The sequence below is a fragment of the Cyprinus carpio genome, chromosome B8, assembly GCF_018340385.1.
Source record: "Cyprinus carpio isolate SPL01 chromosome B8, ASM1834038v1, whole genome shotgun sequence".
Lineage (NCBI taxonomy): Eukaryota > Metazoa > Chordata > Actinopteri > Cypriniformes > Cyprinidae > Cyprinus > Cyprinus carpio.
This window is the reverse complement of record NC_056604.1, coordinates 2,763,511-2,784,204: the sequence shown is the minus strand read 5'-3', so window position 1 is coordinate 2,784,204 and position 20,694 is coordinate 2,763,511. Positions and strand designations below refer to the sequence as shown.

The following is a 20,694-nucleotide window of genomic DNA, read 5'->3' as shown; positions in this document are numbered from 1 at the left end:
TTTTTTCTCATTTTTCTCAGCATATAAAAATAATTGTCATAACTTTAGATATACTTCAGAAGTACTAAAGATGTTTTCATTAAATGAAATTGCAAAAGGACACATGAACACGCAAAATACTTTGATACAACATTTTATTACTTTTTTTTTGTGTGTGTGTGTATAAAAAAAATCCTATGTACCGAAGATGCTATTTTTCTTAGCATGTAAAAATAATTTCCATATCTGAAAAATATTTCATGAGTTCAGATGCAAACAGGGTTACTTTTTGTCATGAAATCTTAATAGCGTCATAAACGATGAAAACAATAACAAATGTCCACATTTATACATTGACACCTACTGCGTGATCAGACACTTGGTCTGTCGAGTCACAGTGAGGTAAGGAGGAACTAGGATGGATTTATATTTTCATTCATTCAATAAGCATTTGTTTTTATCCAAAGCGACTTACAAATGAGGTACAGCACAAGCTATTTGTCATGGAGCCAACAACATTTATACTACATTATTACATGTGCACAAAATGTGAAGAGGAACTTGCATAGAAAGCATCAGAAAGGCTGAAATTGTCAAGTATTCTGATGCAAGAATCCTTGATTAACATAAATGATTCAAAAACAAACTATTTAAGGGGTTTATAACCTCCTCTTAAAAGTAAGAAATGCATTGAGAAAATGAGTCGAGTGTGAGTCCACAGGAATGAATTGTCAGCACACACTGCCTGCAGTATCACGTTTCCTCCAGTCGGTGGCAGTATCGCTTCATATTAGTTCGCTTTTGAGGTAACAGTCTGATCCTCTGACAAACACTCACGGGTAACCTGTGTATCCTCGGGATCAAGCCAAATCCTGCCCCCCGTTCAACCACTTCCACTCTCTCAGTATCTTTAAGAGAAAGAGATAAATGTCAGTGATGAATATCATCTCTGATCTGTGTGTTTTATGGATGTGTTTCCAGTGGGTGGATTCACAAAACATTCTTAAAGGAGTAGGTCACTCAAAAATTAATATTTGCTCAATGTGCTCACCCTCAGGCCATCCAAGATGAAGATTCATTTGTTTTTTCATCAGAACAAATTTTAAGAAATGTAGCACTGCATCAGTGTCTCAGCAATGGATGCTCTGCAGTGAATGGGTGCCGTCAGAATGAGAGTCCAAACAGCTGATAAAAACATCACAATAATTCACAGGTAATCTACAGCACTCCAGTCCATCAGTTAACATCTGGAGAAGTGAAAAGCTGTGTTTTTGTAAAAAAAAAATTCATTAAGGTGTTTTAAGATTCAAATGATTCAAATTAAAAAAATGAGAAAGTCCATCTCCTGTTGTCTCTCACATTAAAATCCACACATATATTTGTTTAGAGCATGGAATATTTTGGCATGTAAACGGTGCTTGATCTGAGCAGGATTTCTCTCCTGATTCAGACCAGATGACTTTTTCACTAAAGGAAATGTTATTATGGATTATGGACTCGTGTTTTAGCCGAAAACATCAGTTTAAATGTAAAAACATCTTAAGGATAGAGTGGTTTCTTACAAACACACAGCTTTTCTCTTCACAAGACATTAACTGATGGACTGGAGTGCTGTGGATTATTGTGATGTTTTTATCAGCTGTTCGGACTCTCATTCTGACGGCACCCATTCACTGCAGAGCATCCATTGCTGAGACACTGATGCAGTGCTACATTTCTACAAACCTGATGAAGAAACAAACTCATCCTGATCTTGGATGGCTTGAGAGTGAGCACATTTTTTAGCAAGTATAATTTTTTGTGAATTTGAAATTCAGTAACAACTCTACAAATACGAGTCAAATTGTTATACTTCTCAGATGAGTTACCTGCATGCTGGTCTCTGTTTCCTGAATGGTGTCTTGCACTAAACTCTGCAGGCGGCTCTCAAACATCTTGCTCTCCTCGATCACAAGCTGAGACTCGTCTCTGAACACACACGAGAGAGAAACACTCGTGATGCAAACATGCAAATGAATGCAAAGTGTCTCATGCACTGGACTCACGTCTGCGGTACGTCGGACGGTCTGTGGGACATCAGCGGGTGTGCAGGGGCCGGTGGGGTCCGTCCTCCGTCTGGACTGCCGCTCACTGGACTACGAACCTTACTCTAAAACACACACATGCACGCTCAAGTCAAGCACACGGCATTGTGCACGCGCTCACATGCATACTGTAGAAGGAGTATGAGTAGTGTGCATACACAGGCCACTTTGAGCAGGTTCCACAGCTCCTTCTGTCTCTTCTCCTGCAGATGCTGCAGCTGTTTCTCGCTGCGAGCCATCGCACTCACCATCCCCTCCACACGCGGCAGCAGCTCCAGGACTCTCTGACGGCACACCATCGTCTTACTGCACACACACACACATGCACATTACAATTTAACTTCATTTTAGACACTTAAAATAATTATCACGATCACTGAACTGGTCATTCTTTGACAGTATATAGGATAGAGCAAAGGAAATACACAAAAACATGTTGAAATCATCAAGTTAAAGGTACAAATTCCATACTGATTAGTTTTTCAATGCAAATGAATTCAGTGCAACTCAGTGCAAATTTCAATAGAAAATTAAAAAGAAAAAATAGAGATCCGTTTCAAATCTTGATATACCAGTAACATTTCACAGTTCTCAGTATTTTATTAAAACCTTAAAACATTAAGGTAAGCCACATTTATTTTTTTAGCACTTTATACAAAAGTGTTTATATGTCGCAAAATTCATCCATTTCATCTGTAAAGCAGCTCTACAAAAGACAAGTGTCATTATTCAGCTCAGTTCTAATTAAATAGAGTAAGTTAATTGTTAAAGCTAATTATAATTGTACAAACACATTAGTTTGCATCCTTTAAATATTGCAAATCAAGTAAACGTTGCTTTAAAAAGGTCTGGTGAAAATTTATTAATAAAATTAAGAATAAATAAACATTACTTTTAATAAAAAAGTGGCAGGTTTCATTGCTATGGTACTAAGTCAATTATAGTTCAACACTCATATATAGTCATAGAGCACAATGAATGTCTTGTTACATGCATGATTATATTGCGTTAAGGGCATTCTGACAAACACAATCTTTTTCACAAAAATACGCGTGGGAGGATTTGAAAAAACATGATTGGTTGTAATTGTAAACGGTTTAAAATATGAAAATTGTGAATGGATATGTTAGAAAGTCTGTGTATATTTTAGGATTATGTGATGAGTCTGTTTTTTTTCTTTTTATAAAGAAATTAAACACATCTGTGATTGGCTACAATGCTCACGCTTTAAAAACACGTTGTAAATATAACCCGTTAACCTTGTTTTTATGCTGTTTATCTAATGAATTGATGTTTTTTTTTGGTTTTGAGGTTAATCATAAAGTAGTGAATTAGTTTGATACTGAAAACAGATATAAAAGAATTTACATTTAGTCATTTAGCAGATGTGTTATCCAAAGCCACTTACAAATGAGGACAATGGAAGCAAACAAAAACAAAAGAGCAATGATATATAGGTGCTATAACAAGTCTCAGTTAGCCTAACAAATAGCAAAGTTTTTTTTTTAATTAACTTATATAATAAATAAAAAGAAAACAGATAGAATAGAAAAAGAATAGAGCAAGCTTAGATGCCTTTTTTATTATATAATAAATAAAATAAAGTTTACTCTATAATGTTATATTATTTGATATTCTGTAGTGTTCACAGGTGTTTTCTAAGAAAATTATTAAAAAACAAAGTTGAATAAAAAAGACAGAAGCATCCCATGCAGACAGCAAGGCTTGAAACAGAGCTTATATATCACAGGTTTTAATGAAATCTGATGAGAAATCACACAGAAGCTGACCTCAGGTGTGTGTAAAAGTCCCGTAGCTCCTCTCGTAGAACTGCACGGCCTGAACCACCAGTTTGATCACTTCCTGACAGTCACCCATACTGCGCTGCTCTGGAGACACAGAGAGAGTTTCAGATGACGAGATGGATCGGCTCGTCCTGAGGAACCTGTGTCTTACCTCTGGGCTTCTCTCTCAGTTTACGGAAGAGGTCCATGGCCTTCACCTCGCTGCAAAACACAACACAGGTGCTTTATGAGCTCTGACACTCTGTTTATGAGGTTCATCGTGATATTGAATCTTGAGTTTCATTTAAATCCTACGGTATTTGGAATTAAAATAGATGTGATTTATGAGTTATGACACTCTGTTTGTGTGTGTGTGTGTGTGAGGTGTGTGTGTGTGTGTGTGTGTGTTTTAAAATGTGTGTGTGTGTGTGTGTGTGTGTGTGTATGTGTGTGTGTGTGTGTGTGTGTGTGTGTGTGTTGATTTACAGCGTCTCTAAAGCCTCTCCACTCCTCCACGGCTGTCTCTGTAGATCCACGATATCAGTCTGAAGGGTCATCATCTCCTCCTCCAGCTTATTCACGTCTTCTGTCTGACACACACACACACACACACACACACACACAAAGTCTTCTGCATTAGCTATGATCACTGGGATGGCTGACAATATGAAATCGCTCACACGCTCTTGTTACCTGTCCACAGTCCAGGGCGGTTTGCTCCATTTCTCTCCAGACACTCAATAATTTTTCAGAGGCTGGAAAACATGTAAACAGCCACAGCTTCAGCAAATCTACACGGAGTGTACACTTGTTCTGAAAGCAATGCAAACAGTCATAAATGCTTAGTATAATGTTTAATTCATTGTTTTCAGTAATAAGAACAGAGACAGTTAATGTAGTCATTTGTCAGGATGTTCCCCTTTTAAGAAGTCATTACCCATAATGCTTTTTGCGCGCTATGAGAAGTGAACTGATGTGTGTGTGCGCTGCTAAAGTGAATTCCCTCAATGCGATGCACTGTCCCTCCTGTTTATTATAATAATAATAATAATAATAATAATAATAATAGTAGTAAAGTAATTAGTAGTTAATTAATTATTTGGAAAGGATGTTAAGTGTTTTTTGATAATAATAATAATAGTAATAATAATAAATAGATAACTAAAATGAATGAGTTAATTATTTGGAAAGGATATAACATGCTTTTATAAACTAATTATAATAATAAATTATTTGGAGATAATGTCAAGTGCTAATTAAAAAAATACTTATAATGAATAATAAAATGAATTATTTGGAAAGGACATCACATGCTTTTTTAAAATAATAATGAATCATTATTAATTTAGAGAAAATGTCAAGTGCTAATTAAAAAAAAACACTTATAATAAATAAAATTAATTATTTGGAAAGGCTATCAAGTGGTTATTTTAAAATAATAATAATAATTAAATTATTTGGAAAGGATATCAAGTGTTTATCTTTTAAGAATAAAAATAATTATTTGGAAAGAATGTCAAGTGCTTATTTTTTAATAATACTAATAATAAAAGAAAATATTTGGAAAAGGAAAACAAGTGCTTATTTAAAAAAAAAAAATGTATTAATTAATAGGAAAGGATATAAAGGGATTTTTAAACCAATAACAAAATAAACAGTTATAAATTAATTAATAACTGATAATCAAGTGCTTTTGACTATCTTTCTTGCTAATTGTTTGATTATAAGTTAATATATTTTTATGTAAAATTAGATTCAACTACTAAAAAAAACATTTTAATTTCTAAGATGATAATTGGATGCCCCCAGAATTAAACATGCAACGTCATGAGGTGATGTGAAACTTTTATAATATTCTTTCGCATACTATTTTTAAACAACAGTAAGCATTTATAGAGTACCCTAGTATTTGATTCTGCCGTGTGTGGTACCGATGCCCGTCGCTCTCTCTGCTCCTGGTATTTGTCGATGTCGATGTGCAGACTGGTGCTGAGAACTCCAGCGTGGCTTTTAACCTCTGGTGCATGGACACCATCTCGTTCTTCTGCTTTGACAGCGTGCCGTTGTGTCTGAGGAGACTCATGCTGGAACAGAGAGAGAACGGGTCACTCACAGCCTCAGCGTTAGCTCGTACGGAGCGCTTCTCGTCTTACATGGCCACTTTCTGTCCTTGCTGCAGTCTCTGCCAGTCCTCCCTCAGCGCGCGGATGGGTGTGCCACGCTTGACCCCACGTGCGTCTCTGGGAGCTGTAGGGCAGCAAGCGCTTGAGCTCCTCCCTCCACGATTCTGCGTCACAAAACACAGATCAGTTTAGGCGCCCTTCATATTTACTGCGGTAATGGACAGTATTGTTATTGTAGGCACTTTAAAATGCCTTGAATGAGTTTTGATAATCTGTTAGGTGTTGTTCAGATTTTTTAGGATGCTTTTCCATCAATCAGTTGTGCTTGAGCATGTGCACCGTCATGTAAACAAACCCAGCATGGATGAGGAGTATGATTGGAACGAGTGTAGGATACGAGCTGAATGAAAATGCAAATTCACTCTTAGAGAAAGCAGAAATAATGCAGTTTCTCCTGTAAACAAAACATGCTGTGCTTCTTTCTGTTTCAGACACGTATGTCATGGAAGAAAAAGAGAGGAAGTCATGGACAATATTAATGTTTTCAAACAGCTGTAAAAAAAATGTATTCACTATATGGTGTTTATGAAACAATGCCAAAATATTTAACTACTTAATTTTTTTTTTTTTTTTTTGCAAACATTTGTGTACACAAACTAAAACATGGAAGATAAAATATCGAAAAAGTTCTGATTCTTTAATTTTTTTTTAATTATTATTCTGTTTTTTTTTTATATTTTATTGAGGTACATTTTTTTATAGGTTTTTATTTCATATTTATATTATTTAATTTTTTTTAAATGGAAGCCTATTTCTGCCACAATAAAATATAATATATTATTGTGTGTTATATTATATATATATATATATTAAATATATCGATATATATATATACCTATATATATAGTTACCAGCTTATATATATAGTAATGTATATTTGTCTATTCTGTGTCAGAAAAGGCTTACATTAAAGCAAAATAAAAAAATATAAATCAACAACTATATATGATATATATATATATACAGTATATATAATAGAAAAAAGTTTATATCTCACACTTCAGATTTTTTTTTTTGAATTGTGAGAACTAAACGTACAAATTCTGAGGAAAAAGTTGGAATTGTAAAACTCTGACTTGGAATTCTGACTTACTTTCTCACAGTTCTGAGTTTACATCTCAAAAGTCAGAATTCTGAGTTTGGAGTTTAGAACATTAAGTTGTGATTTGTTATCTGGTAGGACGCGCGGCGTAAACTGAGGCTCGTAGCTGTAGCAGGAGCGGTCAAACAGGAAAACCAGCGGCTCATCTGCCCGCCGAGTGTCCATCATCTAAACAACACAAAACATCAGGATGATATCAACACTCTTAATAAACAGGGTCAATTAAATCAGCTTGAACTGAAGAAAGCTGCTGTTCCTCCTAGGGCTGTCAAAAAAAAAATAGAATTTCAAATATTCGTCAAAGTAAAAATAAAAACCACATTTGAATGCATAAAAAACTTTGCATTTGAATTTAAGGTGCGCGTATAAGCGGCGTACAAAATGTGATGACGATGTAAGTGCCGTTGCTTTTTAAAGCTTTTTTTAGCCTTTCCAGGTGAACCCAGTAGATGCGGCACTGCTACGTTGTTCATTCAAAACATTACGGAAAAAAAGAACATCAACGCGGAGAAAGATCTTGTTTACGTCAAAACTGAAACCAAGCTATTCACACAAAATCCACACAGAATTTTTCTAGAGGGACATCTATCACCATTGCACTCGCGTCTCACACAAGAGAGCCACGTTTAGAAAGCCACGTAAAATTAATGTAATTTTAAAAAATGTCATTTTTTCCCCCCATCCCACTGCATTTCATGTTTTTAAATGGAAAGAAAGTACTCCGTGTGATTGGCTTTTGTCCTTTTGTTTGTATTGACAACCATGCATACATGATGCTGTTGTTGTTTAAAATTGTTTAAGCAACTTAATTAATAATATTTGGTTATAAAACACTATGCACTTTTTCAAAGATAGTCATGTTATTATATTGCTTTAAGAAATGTGCATTAGTAATATTTTGCTCGATGCGCCCCTCTCGTGGCCTAATGTGAGAAGCCAATTATGTATTTATTTATTTTTTTTTAGATTAGAATATTGATACTATTTAAATACAAAATTTGTGTGTTTTTTTTTTTAGTTTTTTTGGCGGTAGTTGTTCCAAACATACGCTATAATCGATTGCACACTGCATGACGCTGTTGTGCGGCTCGAGCGCAAGCCCCGCCTCCAGCAGCAGCTCCTGATTGGCCGGAGGAATGCGAGCAGTCCTGCGCGATCCGCTCCTGCAGGGATGCCACGTCCTCCTGCGGCTGCACCGAGTAGGTGAATATTTCAGCAGAGGTCATGTTGAGCACATGGACCAGCTGAGGAGACAGAGACCAGCGCATTAGACATGTTCACACGTGACACTGCGATCGTCCACTGACGAGAGATTCAGCTACCTTTAGATTCAGAATGCGGCTTAATTCATCGAAGCAGAAACAGGAAGCTTTTGGAGAGTCTTTGCCGGCCTCTGAACTGCTCTCTTTACTGTCCTCTTCACTCCGAGTCTTTGACACCCCGTCCACGAACTGTCCTGCTCCGCTTTCTTTAAATCTTGCCTCGCTCTTTAGGTGACCATCTCCACGGCATCATTTGTAGCCAGCTCTCCAGTTCACCAGCTAACAGTCTGAAAACACATAGTTATTAACTACGCTGGACTACGTTTTTTATTTTGAATTTGTTATTAAGTCTTACTTGAAGATTTGTTTTAAATCTGCATGAAATCGAAATTCACGCGGCCTTTAATATCAGAGAGTTATTATAATTCATTAAAAACTAAAACCATCAAAAAGACCAAAAATCATTACTTGAAACATAATAAAAATTAAACCGAAACGAAATAATAAAATATAAAAATTTTATAATTATGAAATAATTATTTCTCGTTTTTGTTTATTGAAATAATTAAAAAGTACTAAAATAACTACTATAGACAAAATAATCAACTATATAGACATTTAAAAAAAAAAGCTTATAAAATTACAAAAACCTGCTTTATAGTTTAAATCGATGTTGTAATGATAAAAATTTCAATATTAAAAAATATAAAATTGACTAATTTCTGAAACTGAGGAAATTTGCAACATTTTGTTTATTATGAGCTGCTTTAACGCAATCTGTATTGTATTAAGTACTATATAAATAATTGTCACATTTACAGATTGTCAATTTACAGAATCAAATGTATCATAAAAAAACTCTGTAACATTTCACATTCTTAGTAACAGATCCACTTGTTCATGTGGCCGCGGGACTCACTTGTTGAGGTTGTGAGGGTTCGGGAGGTGTTTGGGAGAATCGAACTTTCTCCCGTCAGATCCTCGTAAAAACCACAATATCATCCACTTGTTTCTGCAACAGCTTGTTGTGCCTGAGAAAAAAGAGGGCAATGAAAGTTCAAGCGAACCTGGATTTATTTAGCAACACACCATTTAGCGCTGGGGTCAGTCTTGATTTTTTGATGTTCTCAGAAGTTGTTTTAAAAACAGTCCATGATGTGAGAATACTGGAGCGCGGCCAATCACAGTACAGAAATCTCTGCAAAAACAAACCGTTGAAGCAGAAACATTATCTTTACTCAAACATAAAGTATTAGAACAATAGTGTTTCATGGAGGTTGCGGGGAGGGTTTGTTTTCCGGGACTCTGGATCAAGCTTGTCAGGTCAGGACTATGAAAGCTGGGCTTTTGTTTTGAGTGATGAAATGAAGATAGATACAGAAGAGAACCGATCACGCTACGGCTGATTTACACTGATTTTACACTGGCACTGAGAGCAAGTACACGCATGCCAACCACCGTCCTCAAATTAGCAAAAAAAGAAAAGCAAAATCGGGGGTGTATATATATATTAGGGCTGTCAAATGATTAATCACGATTAAATACACATCCAAAATAAAATTTCTGTGTAACATAATTATGGTATGTGAACCGGGTATATTATTGTATATATATAAATACACACACATAAAATTAAATACTTTAGAACAATATGTTTAAATGTATATCCATTTATAATTTATATTCTTATATTTGCGATATTATATAAGATATACAGATTTATAAAACCAGATACGTAATATAAATTACAACTTAAAACCTTACTCTATATCTATACTTTGGACATGCTTGTGTATTTATATTCACAATACATCTATCACATATAACACTACGCTTACACACATCCTTAACGTACTCTACTGTAAACAAACACCTTTTATTTTGGATTGTGATTTAATCGTGATTCAATTCATTGGAAAGTCACTAATCTAAATTATCTACTGAACTCGCCACTCCACCAAAACACAGTCATACAGCGAGGTAATTTCTTTTTAAATTGAGACTTTCTCCCCCTTCAATACCTGAATCAGCTGGTCATACCAAATAGCTTTCCAATATTTTGTCTCGAGATACAACCTATTTGAAAATCTGGCATATGAGGGTGGCAAAAATAAAATCGGCAAAAATATTGAGGCACAACTTAATCCATTTAACGTTGGTCAAATTAACGTTCTTAGCAACTGCATATTACTAATCCAACCATACACGATAAGTTTGATATATGTACCACGTAGGAAATTTGAGTTACCACAAAATGATATCTACGCGAAACATGATCTTTACTTAATATCCTAAAGATTTTTGTCACTAAAAGAGAAAATGTATAATTGTGATCCCAGACACTACATGTATTGTGGTCTATTGCAACAAATATACCTGGACCCTACTGACTGACGGCTCTTTTGTGATCCCGGGGACCAACTATGTTTTAATAAAATTGATTATAATACAATTTTATAAAATGGTCGTAACTACCACAGAATTGCATGTCAGACTTGTCCGTTATAGGTGACCTTCCTCATCAGTCCGCGTGTTTGATTTATTTAAAAGCAGGATAGGAAGCCAGCTGCTCTAGACCAGTGGTTCTCAGCCTCTGTAACTGTGAAATTCCTCGGGCCCAAATGTTCTCTAAAACTCCCAATCAAACCTGGGCCACACGTCATGCACTAATCAAAAAGCTTTGACACACCAACCTGTGGAATAAACCATACAATTAAATTACACTCCATTAATGCCACCCACACGCCAGATACAGCAACATGCCAAAACCTACTTGATTGAGCCTACCACTGCTGTGGGAATTTCGTGGGACGTTGGGGAGCACTCGCGCACCGGCTCCAAACACATAGTAAGACACACACACGATCTAATACGTTAAAGAAACATCAAATCAGTGTATCAGGGACTCGCAGATGGGTAAAATTCTGCCACAGACAGCTGAGGCATCGCCCCCCAGCGAATACCACCTTGCACGGCCGTGATGCCAGGTGGAAGGAAGAAAGGAATAGGCTGCTGAGATCCTGTGATGCCACTAGAACACCAGCGTCCCCAAAACTCAGATACTATCCACCGCCACCGTGTTACTTCTGGTGTTCTAACAAGCTCAGGGGGCTTAAAGAGACGAAAAACAGAGACAGAACAGAAAGACTTTATATCAGCACTGCTAGTCGATAACAATGATAGAAGTCATCTTGCGCAGCATGTGATGTAGTACCCACCAAATACTGCAGGCTCCCACACAACAACGATGTGCACAGGCTGCTCTGGTCCCAGCTCTTTAGGTAACCCAGATCTTATGATCTTATGAACTTGTCAACTACAGGACAAAGATAGCAGAAATTGCATCTTTAATTTAGCAACGAAAGTTTTAAAAATAGTATCATTACCAACAGGTATTTTTTGCGTGAATAGCGACTTCTCTCCGCACTTCACCCGTTTCTCTCCTTGTTGCAGGACGCGATGTGTTTCTGGTTTTTGAGGTCTCTGTGAATAATCCTCATCACGGGGAGGTACCGTCAGTGCCGAGGCCTAGAGAGAGATTTTTAATTAACAACTCAAATATGCCTTCGCGACTGACTCATGTGTTAGCTAGATCCCATTTTTAATGAGATAAGAATCGATGGGTTAGACACAAATGCTTAGCCAACTCGTCAGGTCCAGAAGTCCAGTGTGTGGTAATGTGTCTCCTTCTAAAGTCTGTCTTGATACAAAACGTCAATAAAACTCAGCAAGATTTCGCGGTAAAAAGATGAGGATGAGTCTTATTTTTTTTGTGCAAAAATAAACGAACAGAATGATAGCTTCAAACCAACGTACGCTATTGGTAAACCTGCGTTTACAATTGTTAGGAAGTATAAACTAGTGATTGATTTATATGACTCTGCCATAAAATCAGATGTGTCACACGATCACTTTCAATTATAAAATATCCCGTTTTCTAGTTCACCCAAAAAATCTTTACCATCAAACTTAAATTCTTCTGTGGAAAATTAGTTTTTTTTTTTCCCCCATGAATTTTGTGTTCTGCAGAACTATAAAAAAATAAAAATAAGCCATAAAGCCATTCAGATCAAAGCCAGCACTCCGACTGACTGCCAAAGTGAGAATTCCAGGTAAAGCTTTAGAGTTATTTATCTCCCATAAAGGCTTCCCAATAAAGCTCAATAATTAAGGTCACAAGCAAAAGCAGTCCAATTAACTGGACCGTGACTTAACATCGACGGACAGTCAAGCACTTGTGTTCAGAGATCATTCAGAACTGCAATGTTTTGACTGAAGAGCGGAAATGAACCGGATGAGGCCAGTGAATAAATCCAGATTTTCACATGATTGTGGGATTTTAACAGGGAAAATCTCCTCACCGGACCAACAGAGTGATGTTAACATGAGAGTTATTACAACGGCCATTGTACGACCTTTCTTTAGATCCGGTTTGAGCTTGATCGTTCCGGACTGAATGTAAAACAAAAGTGAATCCACTCACACTGGATAATGAACAGGCACTTATGTTACTGTACTAAACCACTATAGGGACTAACATGTAAAAGGTCGTTTGAAGCATCCACATGGTTGGTACAGGGGGTCAATGATGCGAGTTCAAGTTCCTTTCTTTCTCTTGGAGTAGTGTTACAAGCTCTTGGTGCATAAAAGAAGATGCTGTGAAGGGCAAAGACTAAAGTCTAAATGCCAAAAGAGAGATTCTGTTATAAAAGTTTTAAAAACGGCTCAGAAACGGCTCTTTAACACGCCTCCCACATATTACTCCGATGTGGGGACGATTTGCAAACGATGCAAATGTTTATGCAAAGAAAGAGGCGTAACTTTCCTTCTCCTGTGCCACGGCGCATGTCGTATAGACGCTTGTGGTTGTTATTGTGAAAGCGAAAAATACTTTTTTGGCCTTCCAAAAGAGGACACAAACTAGAAATCAGGGGTTAAGGTGTATACAACACTGTTCCGACAGTTCACCACAAATATTCAGATGTGTGCTGACAATTTATGGAGGGGGGGGACTGTTTCCTGATCCTGGGAAGTCGACTACAGTGATGTCATGTGCTCAATGGCTGTTCTGTAATGGTTGGCAATTTCCAACTGTGTGCACGCCCAGTTGGTGCTTCTGACTCACAGCCTGTAAGTACGTTTCATATTTAAAGAATGTTGCCACTGATGATTCAACATGAGTTTTGCGCATGTAGAGTGGCGCTTGTTTTTTGTCGCTTCTCCAATCACAAATGCAGACATGGTTTTAGGTTTACGCGGAGCGATATGCAACGCAATGCATAAAAAAACAGTATAAGTCATATAATCAGTAATATGTTTTCCCCTGGATGCAACAAATGCCTCGTTTGTAAGCAGTTTTATGATTTTGTGTCATGCTTGGGGAGACGGCATCAATGTATGGTGAGGGCGCGTAACCATTGTCCCAGCTTAAAGGTATTCCGCCAATCACAATACACTGGATGCGGGCCAATACATGAGGACACCTCGCTTTCAGAACGATGAGCTTTGTTAAAAATCGACGAGTTTCAGAAGGCGGGCATATAGGAGCAACCAATGATGTACAGTATGTAGAAAATAATGTTTTTTTAACCTTAAACTGCAATAAACAACATTGCATTACACCAAATACACAAAAAATAATGTTAGTTTAGACACAATCATTATACCCCTTTAAAGGGCTGTTTCACTTCTCATCATTTTCTCAAAAAACCAATCAAACCAGTAGATTTTGTATCTTAGTGGAGCACAAAATGAGATGTGCAGCATATGTTTGGAAGCTAAACAGGAACTATATGGCCACCTAGGTTCCGTTTTCTCAGGCTGTTATCCTAAAAAAGTCCCCACAAAATCTCACATTCTCTTGAGAGTTGAAAAAAAAAAATATGAAAAAATATTGAAGTATACAAATACAGCATTACATATTTATTGCTAATAAAATACGGTGCCATTTAGCTAACTCTATTTAGATCGTGAATCAGATGTACTTTTGTACTGATGCACTTTACTTGTACAGAAATAGTAATGAGGTCCACACTTAAAATTACGGAAGTATATGTGATTGTGCTAAAGTGGAACTCTTGCAAGTATACTTCAGGAAAAACTTGCATTTCAAGACCGATGGTATTAAAGGACTATGCACTCCTCATCAATAGTGACATTATAAACAAATTTTAGAGTAATTAATTACGACCATGAAAGCGTTGTGCACAAGCAGTACTCAAATAAAATTTAATTATGCTTTTTCTATCATTAAATCTCGAGCCACGTCATAAAATAGGTTTGAACTATACTAAGTATTTAGATATATTACTTTTTTACTAGACAAAACTGTGCTCAAGCTCTGCCAAAACATCAACGTCTGCAATTCGAAAGTATCAATATGAAATCATTAAATGAACTATATCTCTTACTCTGACTGTATGGCAACTATGATCATTTGGGTCGTTTTTATTTTACTGAGGGGGTTATAGGAAAAGTTTCTTAAGGAACAGTTGATGGTTTAAAATGAATCATGGTTTAAACTAAAGCAAAACATATCCATATAAAATCAAGTCATACGGGTTTGGGATGACATGACAGTGACTAAATCATGACAGAAATTTGCCATTACTGGATAAATAATCTATTTTAAGTTTATAGAGCTCCACGCCATTTCGATATGTATTGTTCTCCTTTTTTTGTTTTAAAAACATCCTTGCACTGTAATTACAATCAGACTGCTTTCTTGGGTAGTTAGTTTGTGTGTGTAGACATCTAATTGGCCTGATTCATAATCTCCAGCACTTCAGCTGCAATCTGGGTCAATATTTCGGACTCGGTTAATATTCTGACATTACAAACCCAGATCTGACACAAACTAAGTGTGCAGACAACTTGTAAACGGGACGCACGCCCCCGCACAGCGTTCGGCTCGCATTACGTCACCCTGCTCACATGATGAAGGCCTATTAGTCTGGGCTGGCCGACTCAAAACAGTGCTGGAAAAACCTGAGTTTAACAGCTGGATGTGGTGGTGTTGCAACCGATGGAATGACACTGGATTTCCATCAGCTGGGGCTGACGGACTCACATATATCCTGAATCAGTGCAGGACCAGCGCTCTCTCTGCCACAGCGTTCTTCAAGCTGGTTCAGATCTGAAACAGAGCATTCATTTGATAATAACATGCAAATGAAAGAGCTGCACGATCGGCATAAAAAGCGTTATTTTTTTTCGGACTGCAAGGGCCAATTTAAAAATGTTGATTGTTGGTGATTACAGTTTTGGCCAAAAGTCTACTACCACGGCAGAATCATTTCACCATTAGATAGTGGTGCATGTGGGGCTTTCCAAATGAATCAGAGCAGACGCATAGAAGGATTTTGTTTGAAGCAGAAGTACCTAAACGAATTGATCTACGAGACGCGGATATAATTGAGCTGCGGTGGGTAAAACTGAACACAGTGCTAGCTTCACTCTGAAAAATGAGTGCATATATGTATTTATTTATTTAAAATTGCCTACAGCCCTACACCTAAACTATGGAATTTAATATACTAGGTATTACTATGATAATGTCCAACAACCCATGCTATCAGCAAGTGATGCCTAAAAAAGATTCGTTAAGTGCCCACACTTTGCGTAGGTCTCACTCCCTGGCCAGTACCCATGGCCGCAATGGAGGTCTTTGTGGCCAGTTTCTGGAAGCTTTCTGGACCGTCTCTCGCCGCCACCAGTTCAGTGTGATTCAACCTGCGACAAGAGAGGAGTTTCATCATTACTGTTGCAAACAACAGAGAACCGACGTAATGCAACCCTCTCATAATCTGGGGTTAAATAATGTCCTTATTTAAATGTGCTTGTAAAAATTTTTAAAACTGGTTTTTTCAGACGGGGTGGCCCTGCATGCACGAACCGTCCCTCTAAAACACAACGATCAGGACCAAAGAGCATTCAAACCAGATGGATTCCAGGCACATCACGGATACTGCAACTAAAAACTATTCACCGGCGACCTAAACAGCCGTTTTAACCTTCAAAGGCACACATTACCACATAACTGCGGTCACCAATATTAGGTCTTGAAGTAAGACGGGTGATTCTAAGAGGTGTTATATTGCATCTTTTTGGCTTTTCTTTATCTCCGAAAAACGATTCAGCATCCAAAACCACATTTTCTCAATTATAAGCCAAAGCTTTGGAGGAAGAAACCAAACATTTACTGTGCGTGAGAACCTCAACAGTAAACCACAATTAATCTTACTGTTAAAAAAAAAAAAAAGTTCACCGGCTGTGACGATTCAATAACGTAATGTCTCAATTCACAAACTCTATAGCATGCAAAATGGGTTAGGCTCCAAATCAAGCCACGTCAAAGGTGCCTCGATTCCAAATTAATGCCTATTCTGACAAGGATAAGGAATTTATAGCTGGCTTTAACTGGAAATTCTAACGGTTTTCTAATGATTTATTGACGTACTGGAATGTTATCTTTTATGAGCATGTCATTTTTAATTCAAAAAGCTCAATTCTTCAATGAAATGACAAACTTCCTCTAAAATCCACCCCTTCAGACTGCATCTATCAATCACCAGAACCGATTTCCTCTAGCCATTAGTTTTTTTTTTTCAAAAATCTGGCTTGGATGTACGTTTACAGAAACAAACTGTCTGTCCCATATTTCCATTACATGTGGGACTTAAAGGACCATTTCTTTAAACTCTACACGTGAAAACACAAATTGTAGCTTCAAGATTACGGTAATTCGGTTCTGAAACTGATCATTTTTAGTCCATTGCAGAATGTCCAATATTGCGCATTCTCAGCTTAATACCGCATTCAGATATAAAGTTGTTGTTTGGGTATTGTCAACCTGTAAAGTAGCTAACTGCGTTTCAAAGGTTACACTGCAAAACATATTCTATGACTATTTTAATCTTGTTTTCCAGTTAAAATATCTAACATCCTTAAAACAAGATAAGTTGCTTATAAAAGTAGCTTGCATCAAATTGTCTTCTTCCCTAATGCGGGTTATTTTATTTGGCATCTGCACTGGTAGATTTATTTACGTGTTTTTTTTTTTTTTTGCTGTTAAACTAAAAAGAAGTGATCTTTTCCATTCAGAAAGTCAAACTACCCTCGTATTAAAAAGATGCATTATTTTGAAAACAGTTAGCCATATCTTAATGTATGTTCTTTTGTGGAAGTTTACAGCTATTTTAACCAGTCAATATAAAAAATTTACTCAGAAAGTCGTTTTGCAGTGCATCGAGAGTTTAAGTGCAGGTTCACCTCAACATGCCAGTGTAGGAGACCACAACATTACAGAATCTTAACCTGAGAAAGAACCTATTGGAAAGTTTATGCCACAGACAGCAAAGACTCATCACGAATGTTATGTTTTCATTACAGGGTGGCAGTCAGAGTCCAACCCGCTTCTGCGAATCACTGCTTATGTATCCGACGGGTGACTTTAATCAGACTGCGTGCTGCTTGACGTCAGTTTGTTTCTGAGCTGTTGCCATAAGTGAAAATTACCTGAAAACATGATGGGATTCATGTACCTCACAAAAACGGGTTGAGCTCTCCCACTGCAGCGTCATTTCTGAGACCGAACTCTGATATCATCATAATTAAGGCTGTGAACACTGAATGTGTGAAGTAGGGAAGTTCAGTGGTCGGGGTGTGTTCCCCAAAAACATCTGTGTGTGTGTGTGTTTGTGATCGTTGGTTTGGCTTAATACACCGAGCTCTACTAGATGCGTTTTTTAAGTCCACTTTTCTGAGCTCAAAACCAAGTTTGAGCACAGCGGGTCTTATATATCAGAGAGAAAAACCAACATGTCCCCGAAACCCCTTGCGCTCTTCCACCTAACCACTGCAGCCTGGTTATTATCACACTCCATACACCAACACCCCGAACCGTCACGGAAAACACTCACACTCTGTGAACTTAAACTATGCAAACGCATAGATCTAGGATGGTTTGTGTGCACAGTTACACTCTTTCACATGTGACAGATTAAATTAGTATGGATGAAACGAGATTGTGCTGGATGAGATTTCTTCCAAATATTGAGGACATGTGCTTTGGTCGAATGCGATGATAATCTTTTTAAACAGAAATACAATTACAAGAATAACAAACTCACTCATAAACACTAACAGGAGGAAAACCTCCAGATGAAAAACAGGGGATTGCATCGCTCCTATGTAAATTGAAGCATGAGGTGTTGTGACGGTGCAAACCATGCTGCGGCCGCAAGGCGGGGCACTTTGTACTACTGGGTGTTCGTAAATTGCATTCCCTCTTTATAAAAACATTATCTAACTAGCCAAATAACAACAGGGAGGCACTTGCGGTGGTCGCTTAACAGACTCTGCACATAAAAATAGTAAAACCAGAAGAGATTCAGGGGGTGTGAAAAGGGAAAACAAAAAACCACAACATAGTGCTTCTCTTTAACGAAGATTAGCTGTGACCGTGAAATGAAAAGGACTTCAGCCACAAAAGGAAAAAAAAACTTTTTGTTATTATCCAGAATATACTGTTTAAGGATCAAAGATACTCTCGTTTTCAATTTTGCATCAACGGGAAGTCTACTGACCGACGTCTGAAGAGTTTTGTGCACCACAAACAGTATAGTTTGTTTTTAAGTACGGTCAGCCTCTCTGACGCTGATAAGACTTCCATGTAAATGCCTCTTGGATTGTGTGTGAACTGTAATGACCCACAGGTGGCAGGACAACGGGAAAATGATTCTGGGACTAGGATCTACCACCTCTTCATGATCGAAATCTCTCTAAAACTCCATCGGCCGTATTCTGTCGCTGAGCTCCTGTCTGCACTGTGTGTAGCGATGCTGGGTGGCACTTTCAACACACACCACAGATAGCTCAACACATGTAGTAAAACATGGCCAGACCAAAAGCACATTATAGTTAAAAAAAATACCAGTACCATAGACAATAATACTAATTCCATGGTATGCTGATTGCGGCCACAAAAAATGTAACGTGGATTGGAAAAAAATCCAGGGCTAGCTTAATTTTGGCATTGGTGAGGACATAATGCATGAAAGACAACAGTCATTTCCCGGTGTTTGTAATCAAATTTGGCTAGGGACAGTTTAGTAATCGAGCTGGACATTAGGTAGGGGACATGCATTGCCATTCTACACCCTTGGACATCGTAACAAGCGATTCGTCGCACTTTGGGAACTATAGGTCTCTCCTTAAACATGAAGAGGTCAAACAACAGGTTAAGAGTTCAGCCAAATTTCACAAAACAGCCTTCTGGACATAATTTAATAAAAGTCCGCATTAATGTGAGTTGCTGTTTTGTCACTCTTATGAGGGAAGTTCATTCATTGTTTGGCAGTGTATGACACACTAAATCTTCTCCTATTTTTTTTTTTTTAAAATGGTGAGTAAATAATGTTATTTGTGTTTCCTGCTAGCTACATTTCACAAACCAAAATTTACTGGCTCTAAATTTCTCTTTTCTTTATTCAAACTTGATCTAGACAAGTACTTGTTAAACTATGGTAACATGTTTTTTCTACACTAACCATAGTTTAACCATGTTTGTGGTTACTACACACTTACTATAGTAAAACCACGGTTAATTTTCTTAAGGGATTTGCATTTGAGTATTTGTGTATTCTTTCTTTAAAAACATACAGTTTTCACAGTATATAGTAGGGAATTTCCTTAACCATTAACATGTTTTACTGTAGCATTTTTACAGTCTTTTACCGTTCATTCATGGTCATTTTTTACAGTGTAGAGTGACTAGTCCCAATGTTAAAAGAGCAAATGGGAAAAGAAGAGAGAAGCCGAACGAACAAAACAGAATTACAATATAAAGTTAAACTATGGAGACCCTGGCCCTGCGAAACCTAAGTGGTCTACAAGCATTACAGTTAATAAAGCATGAAAACGACAGATGATAAATGCAGGAGGTCTCTGTGCCAATAAAGAATTACGCATGCAATAGTGAAAGTAAGGAGGATATATCAACGAGGCGGGGCTCCGAATTCTATCGTGCCAATTCCTATTTTGCTTCCTTTTAGTTCACTTCTCGTGACAGGAATGTATTGATGTCCGAGTGACACATGAGAAACGGGGAGAAAGAGGAGGGGAACCAATGACATCAGGTGAGTTAGAGAACAGTGATGAACTGGCCAGCCGCATTTAATAAACTCAGTGACACACCACGTCAAGAGTCTTCAACTGCACCCATGACAGCTCCAAACATCTGAAAACACTAGTGAAAAATGCTTCTGTATTCATATTGTGCATTATTTTCATGATTAAAGC

The 20,694-nt window shown here is 37.3% G+C and overlaps 1 pseudogene; it reads right to left on the bottom strand.

Annotated features, from left to right (window-relative positions):
* Positions 1 to 117: 117 nt before the first annotated feature.
* Positions 118 to 18,000, bottom strand: LOC109052744 (annotated as a pseudogene).
* Positions 18,001 to 20,694: the final 2,694 nt, after the last annotated feature.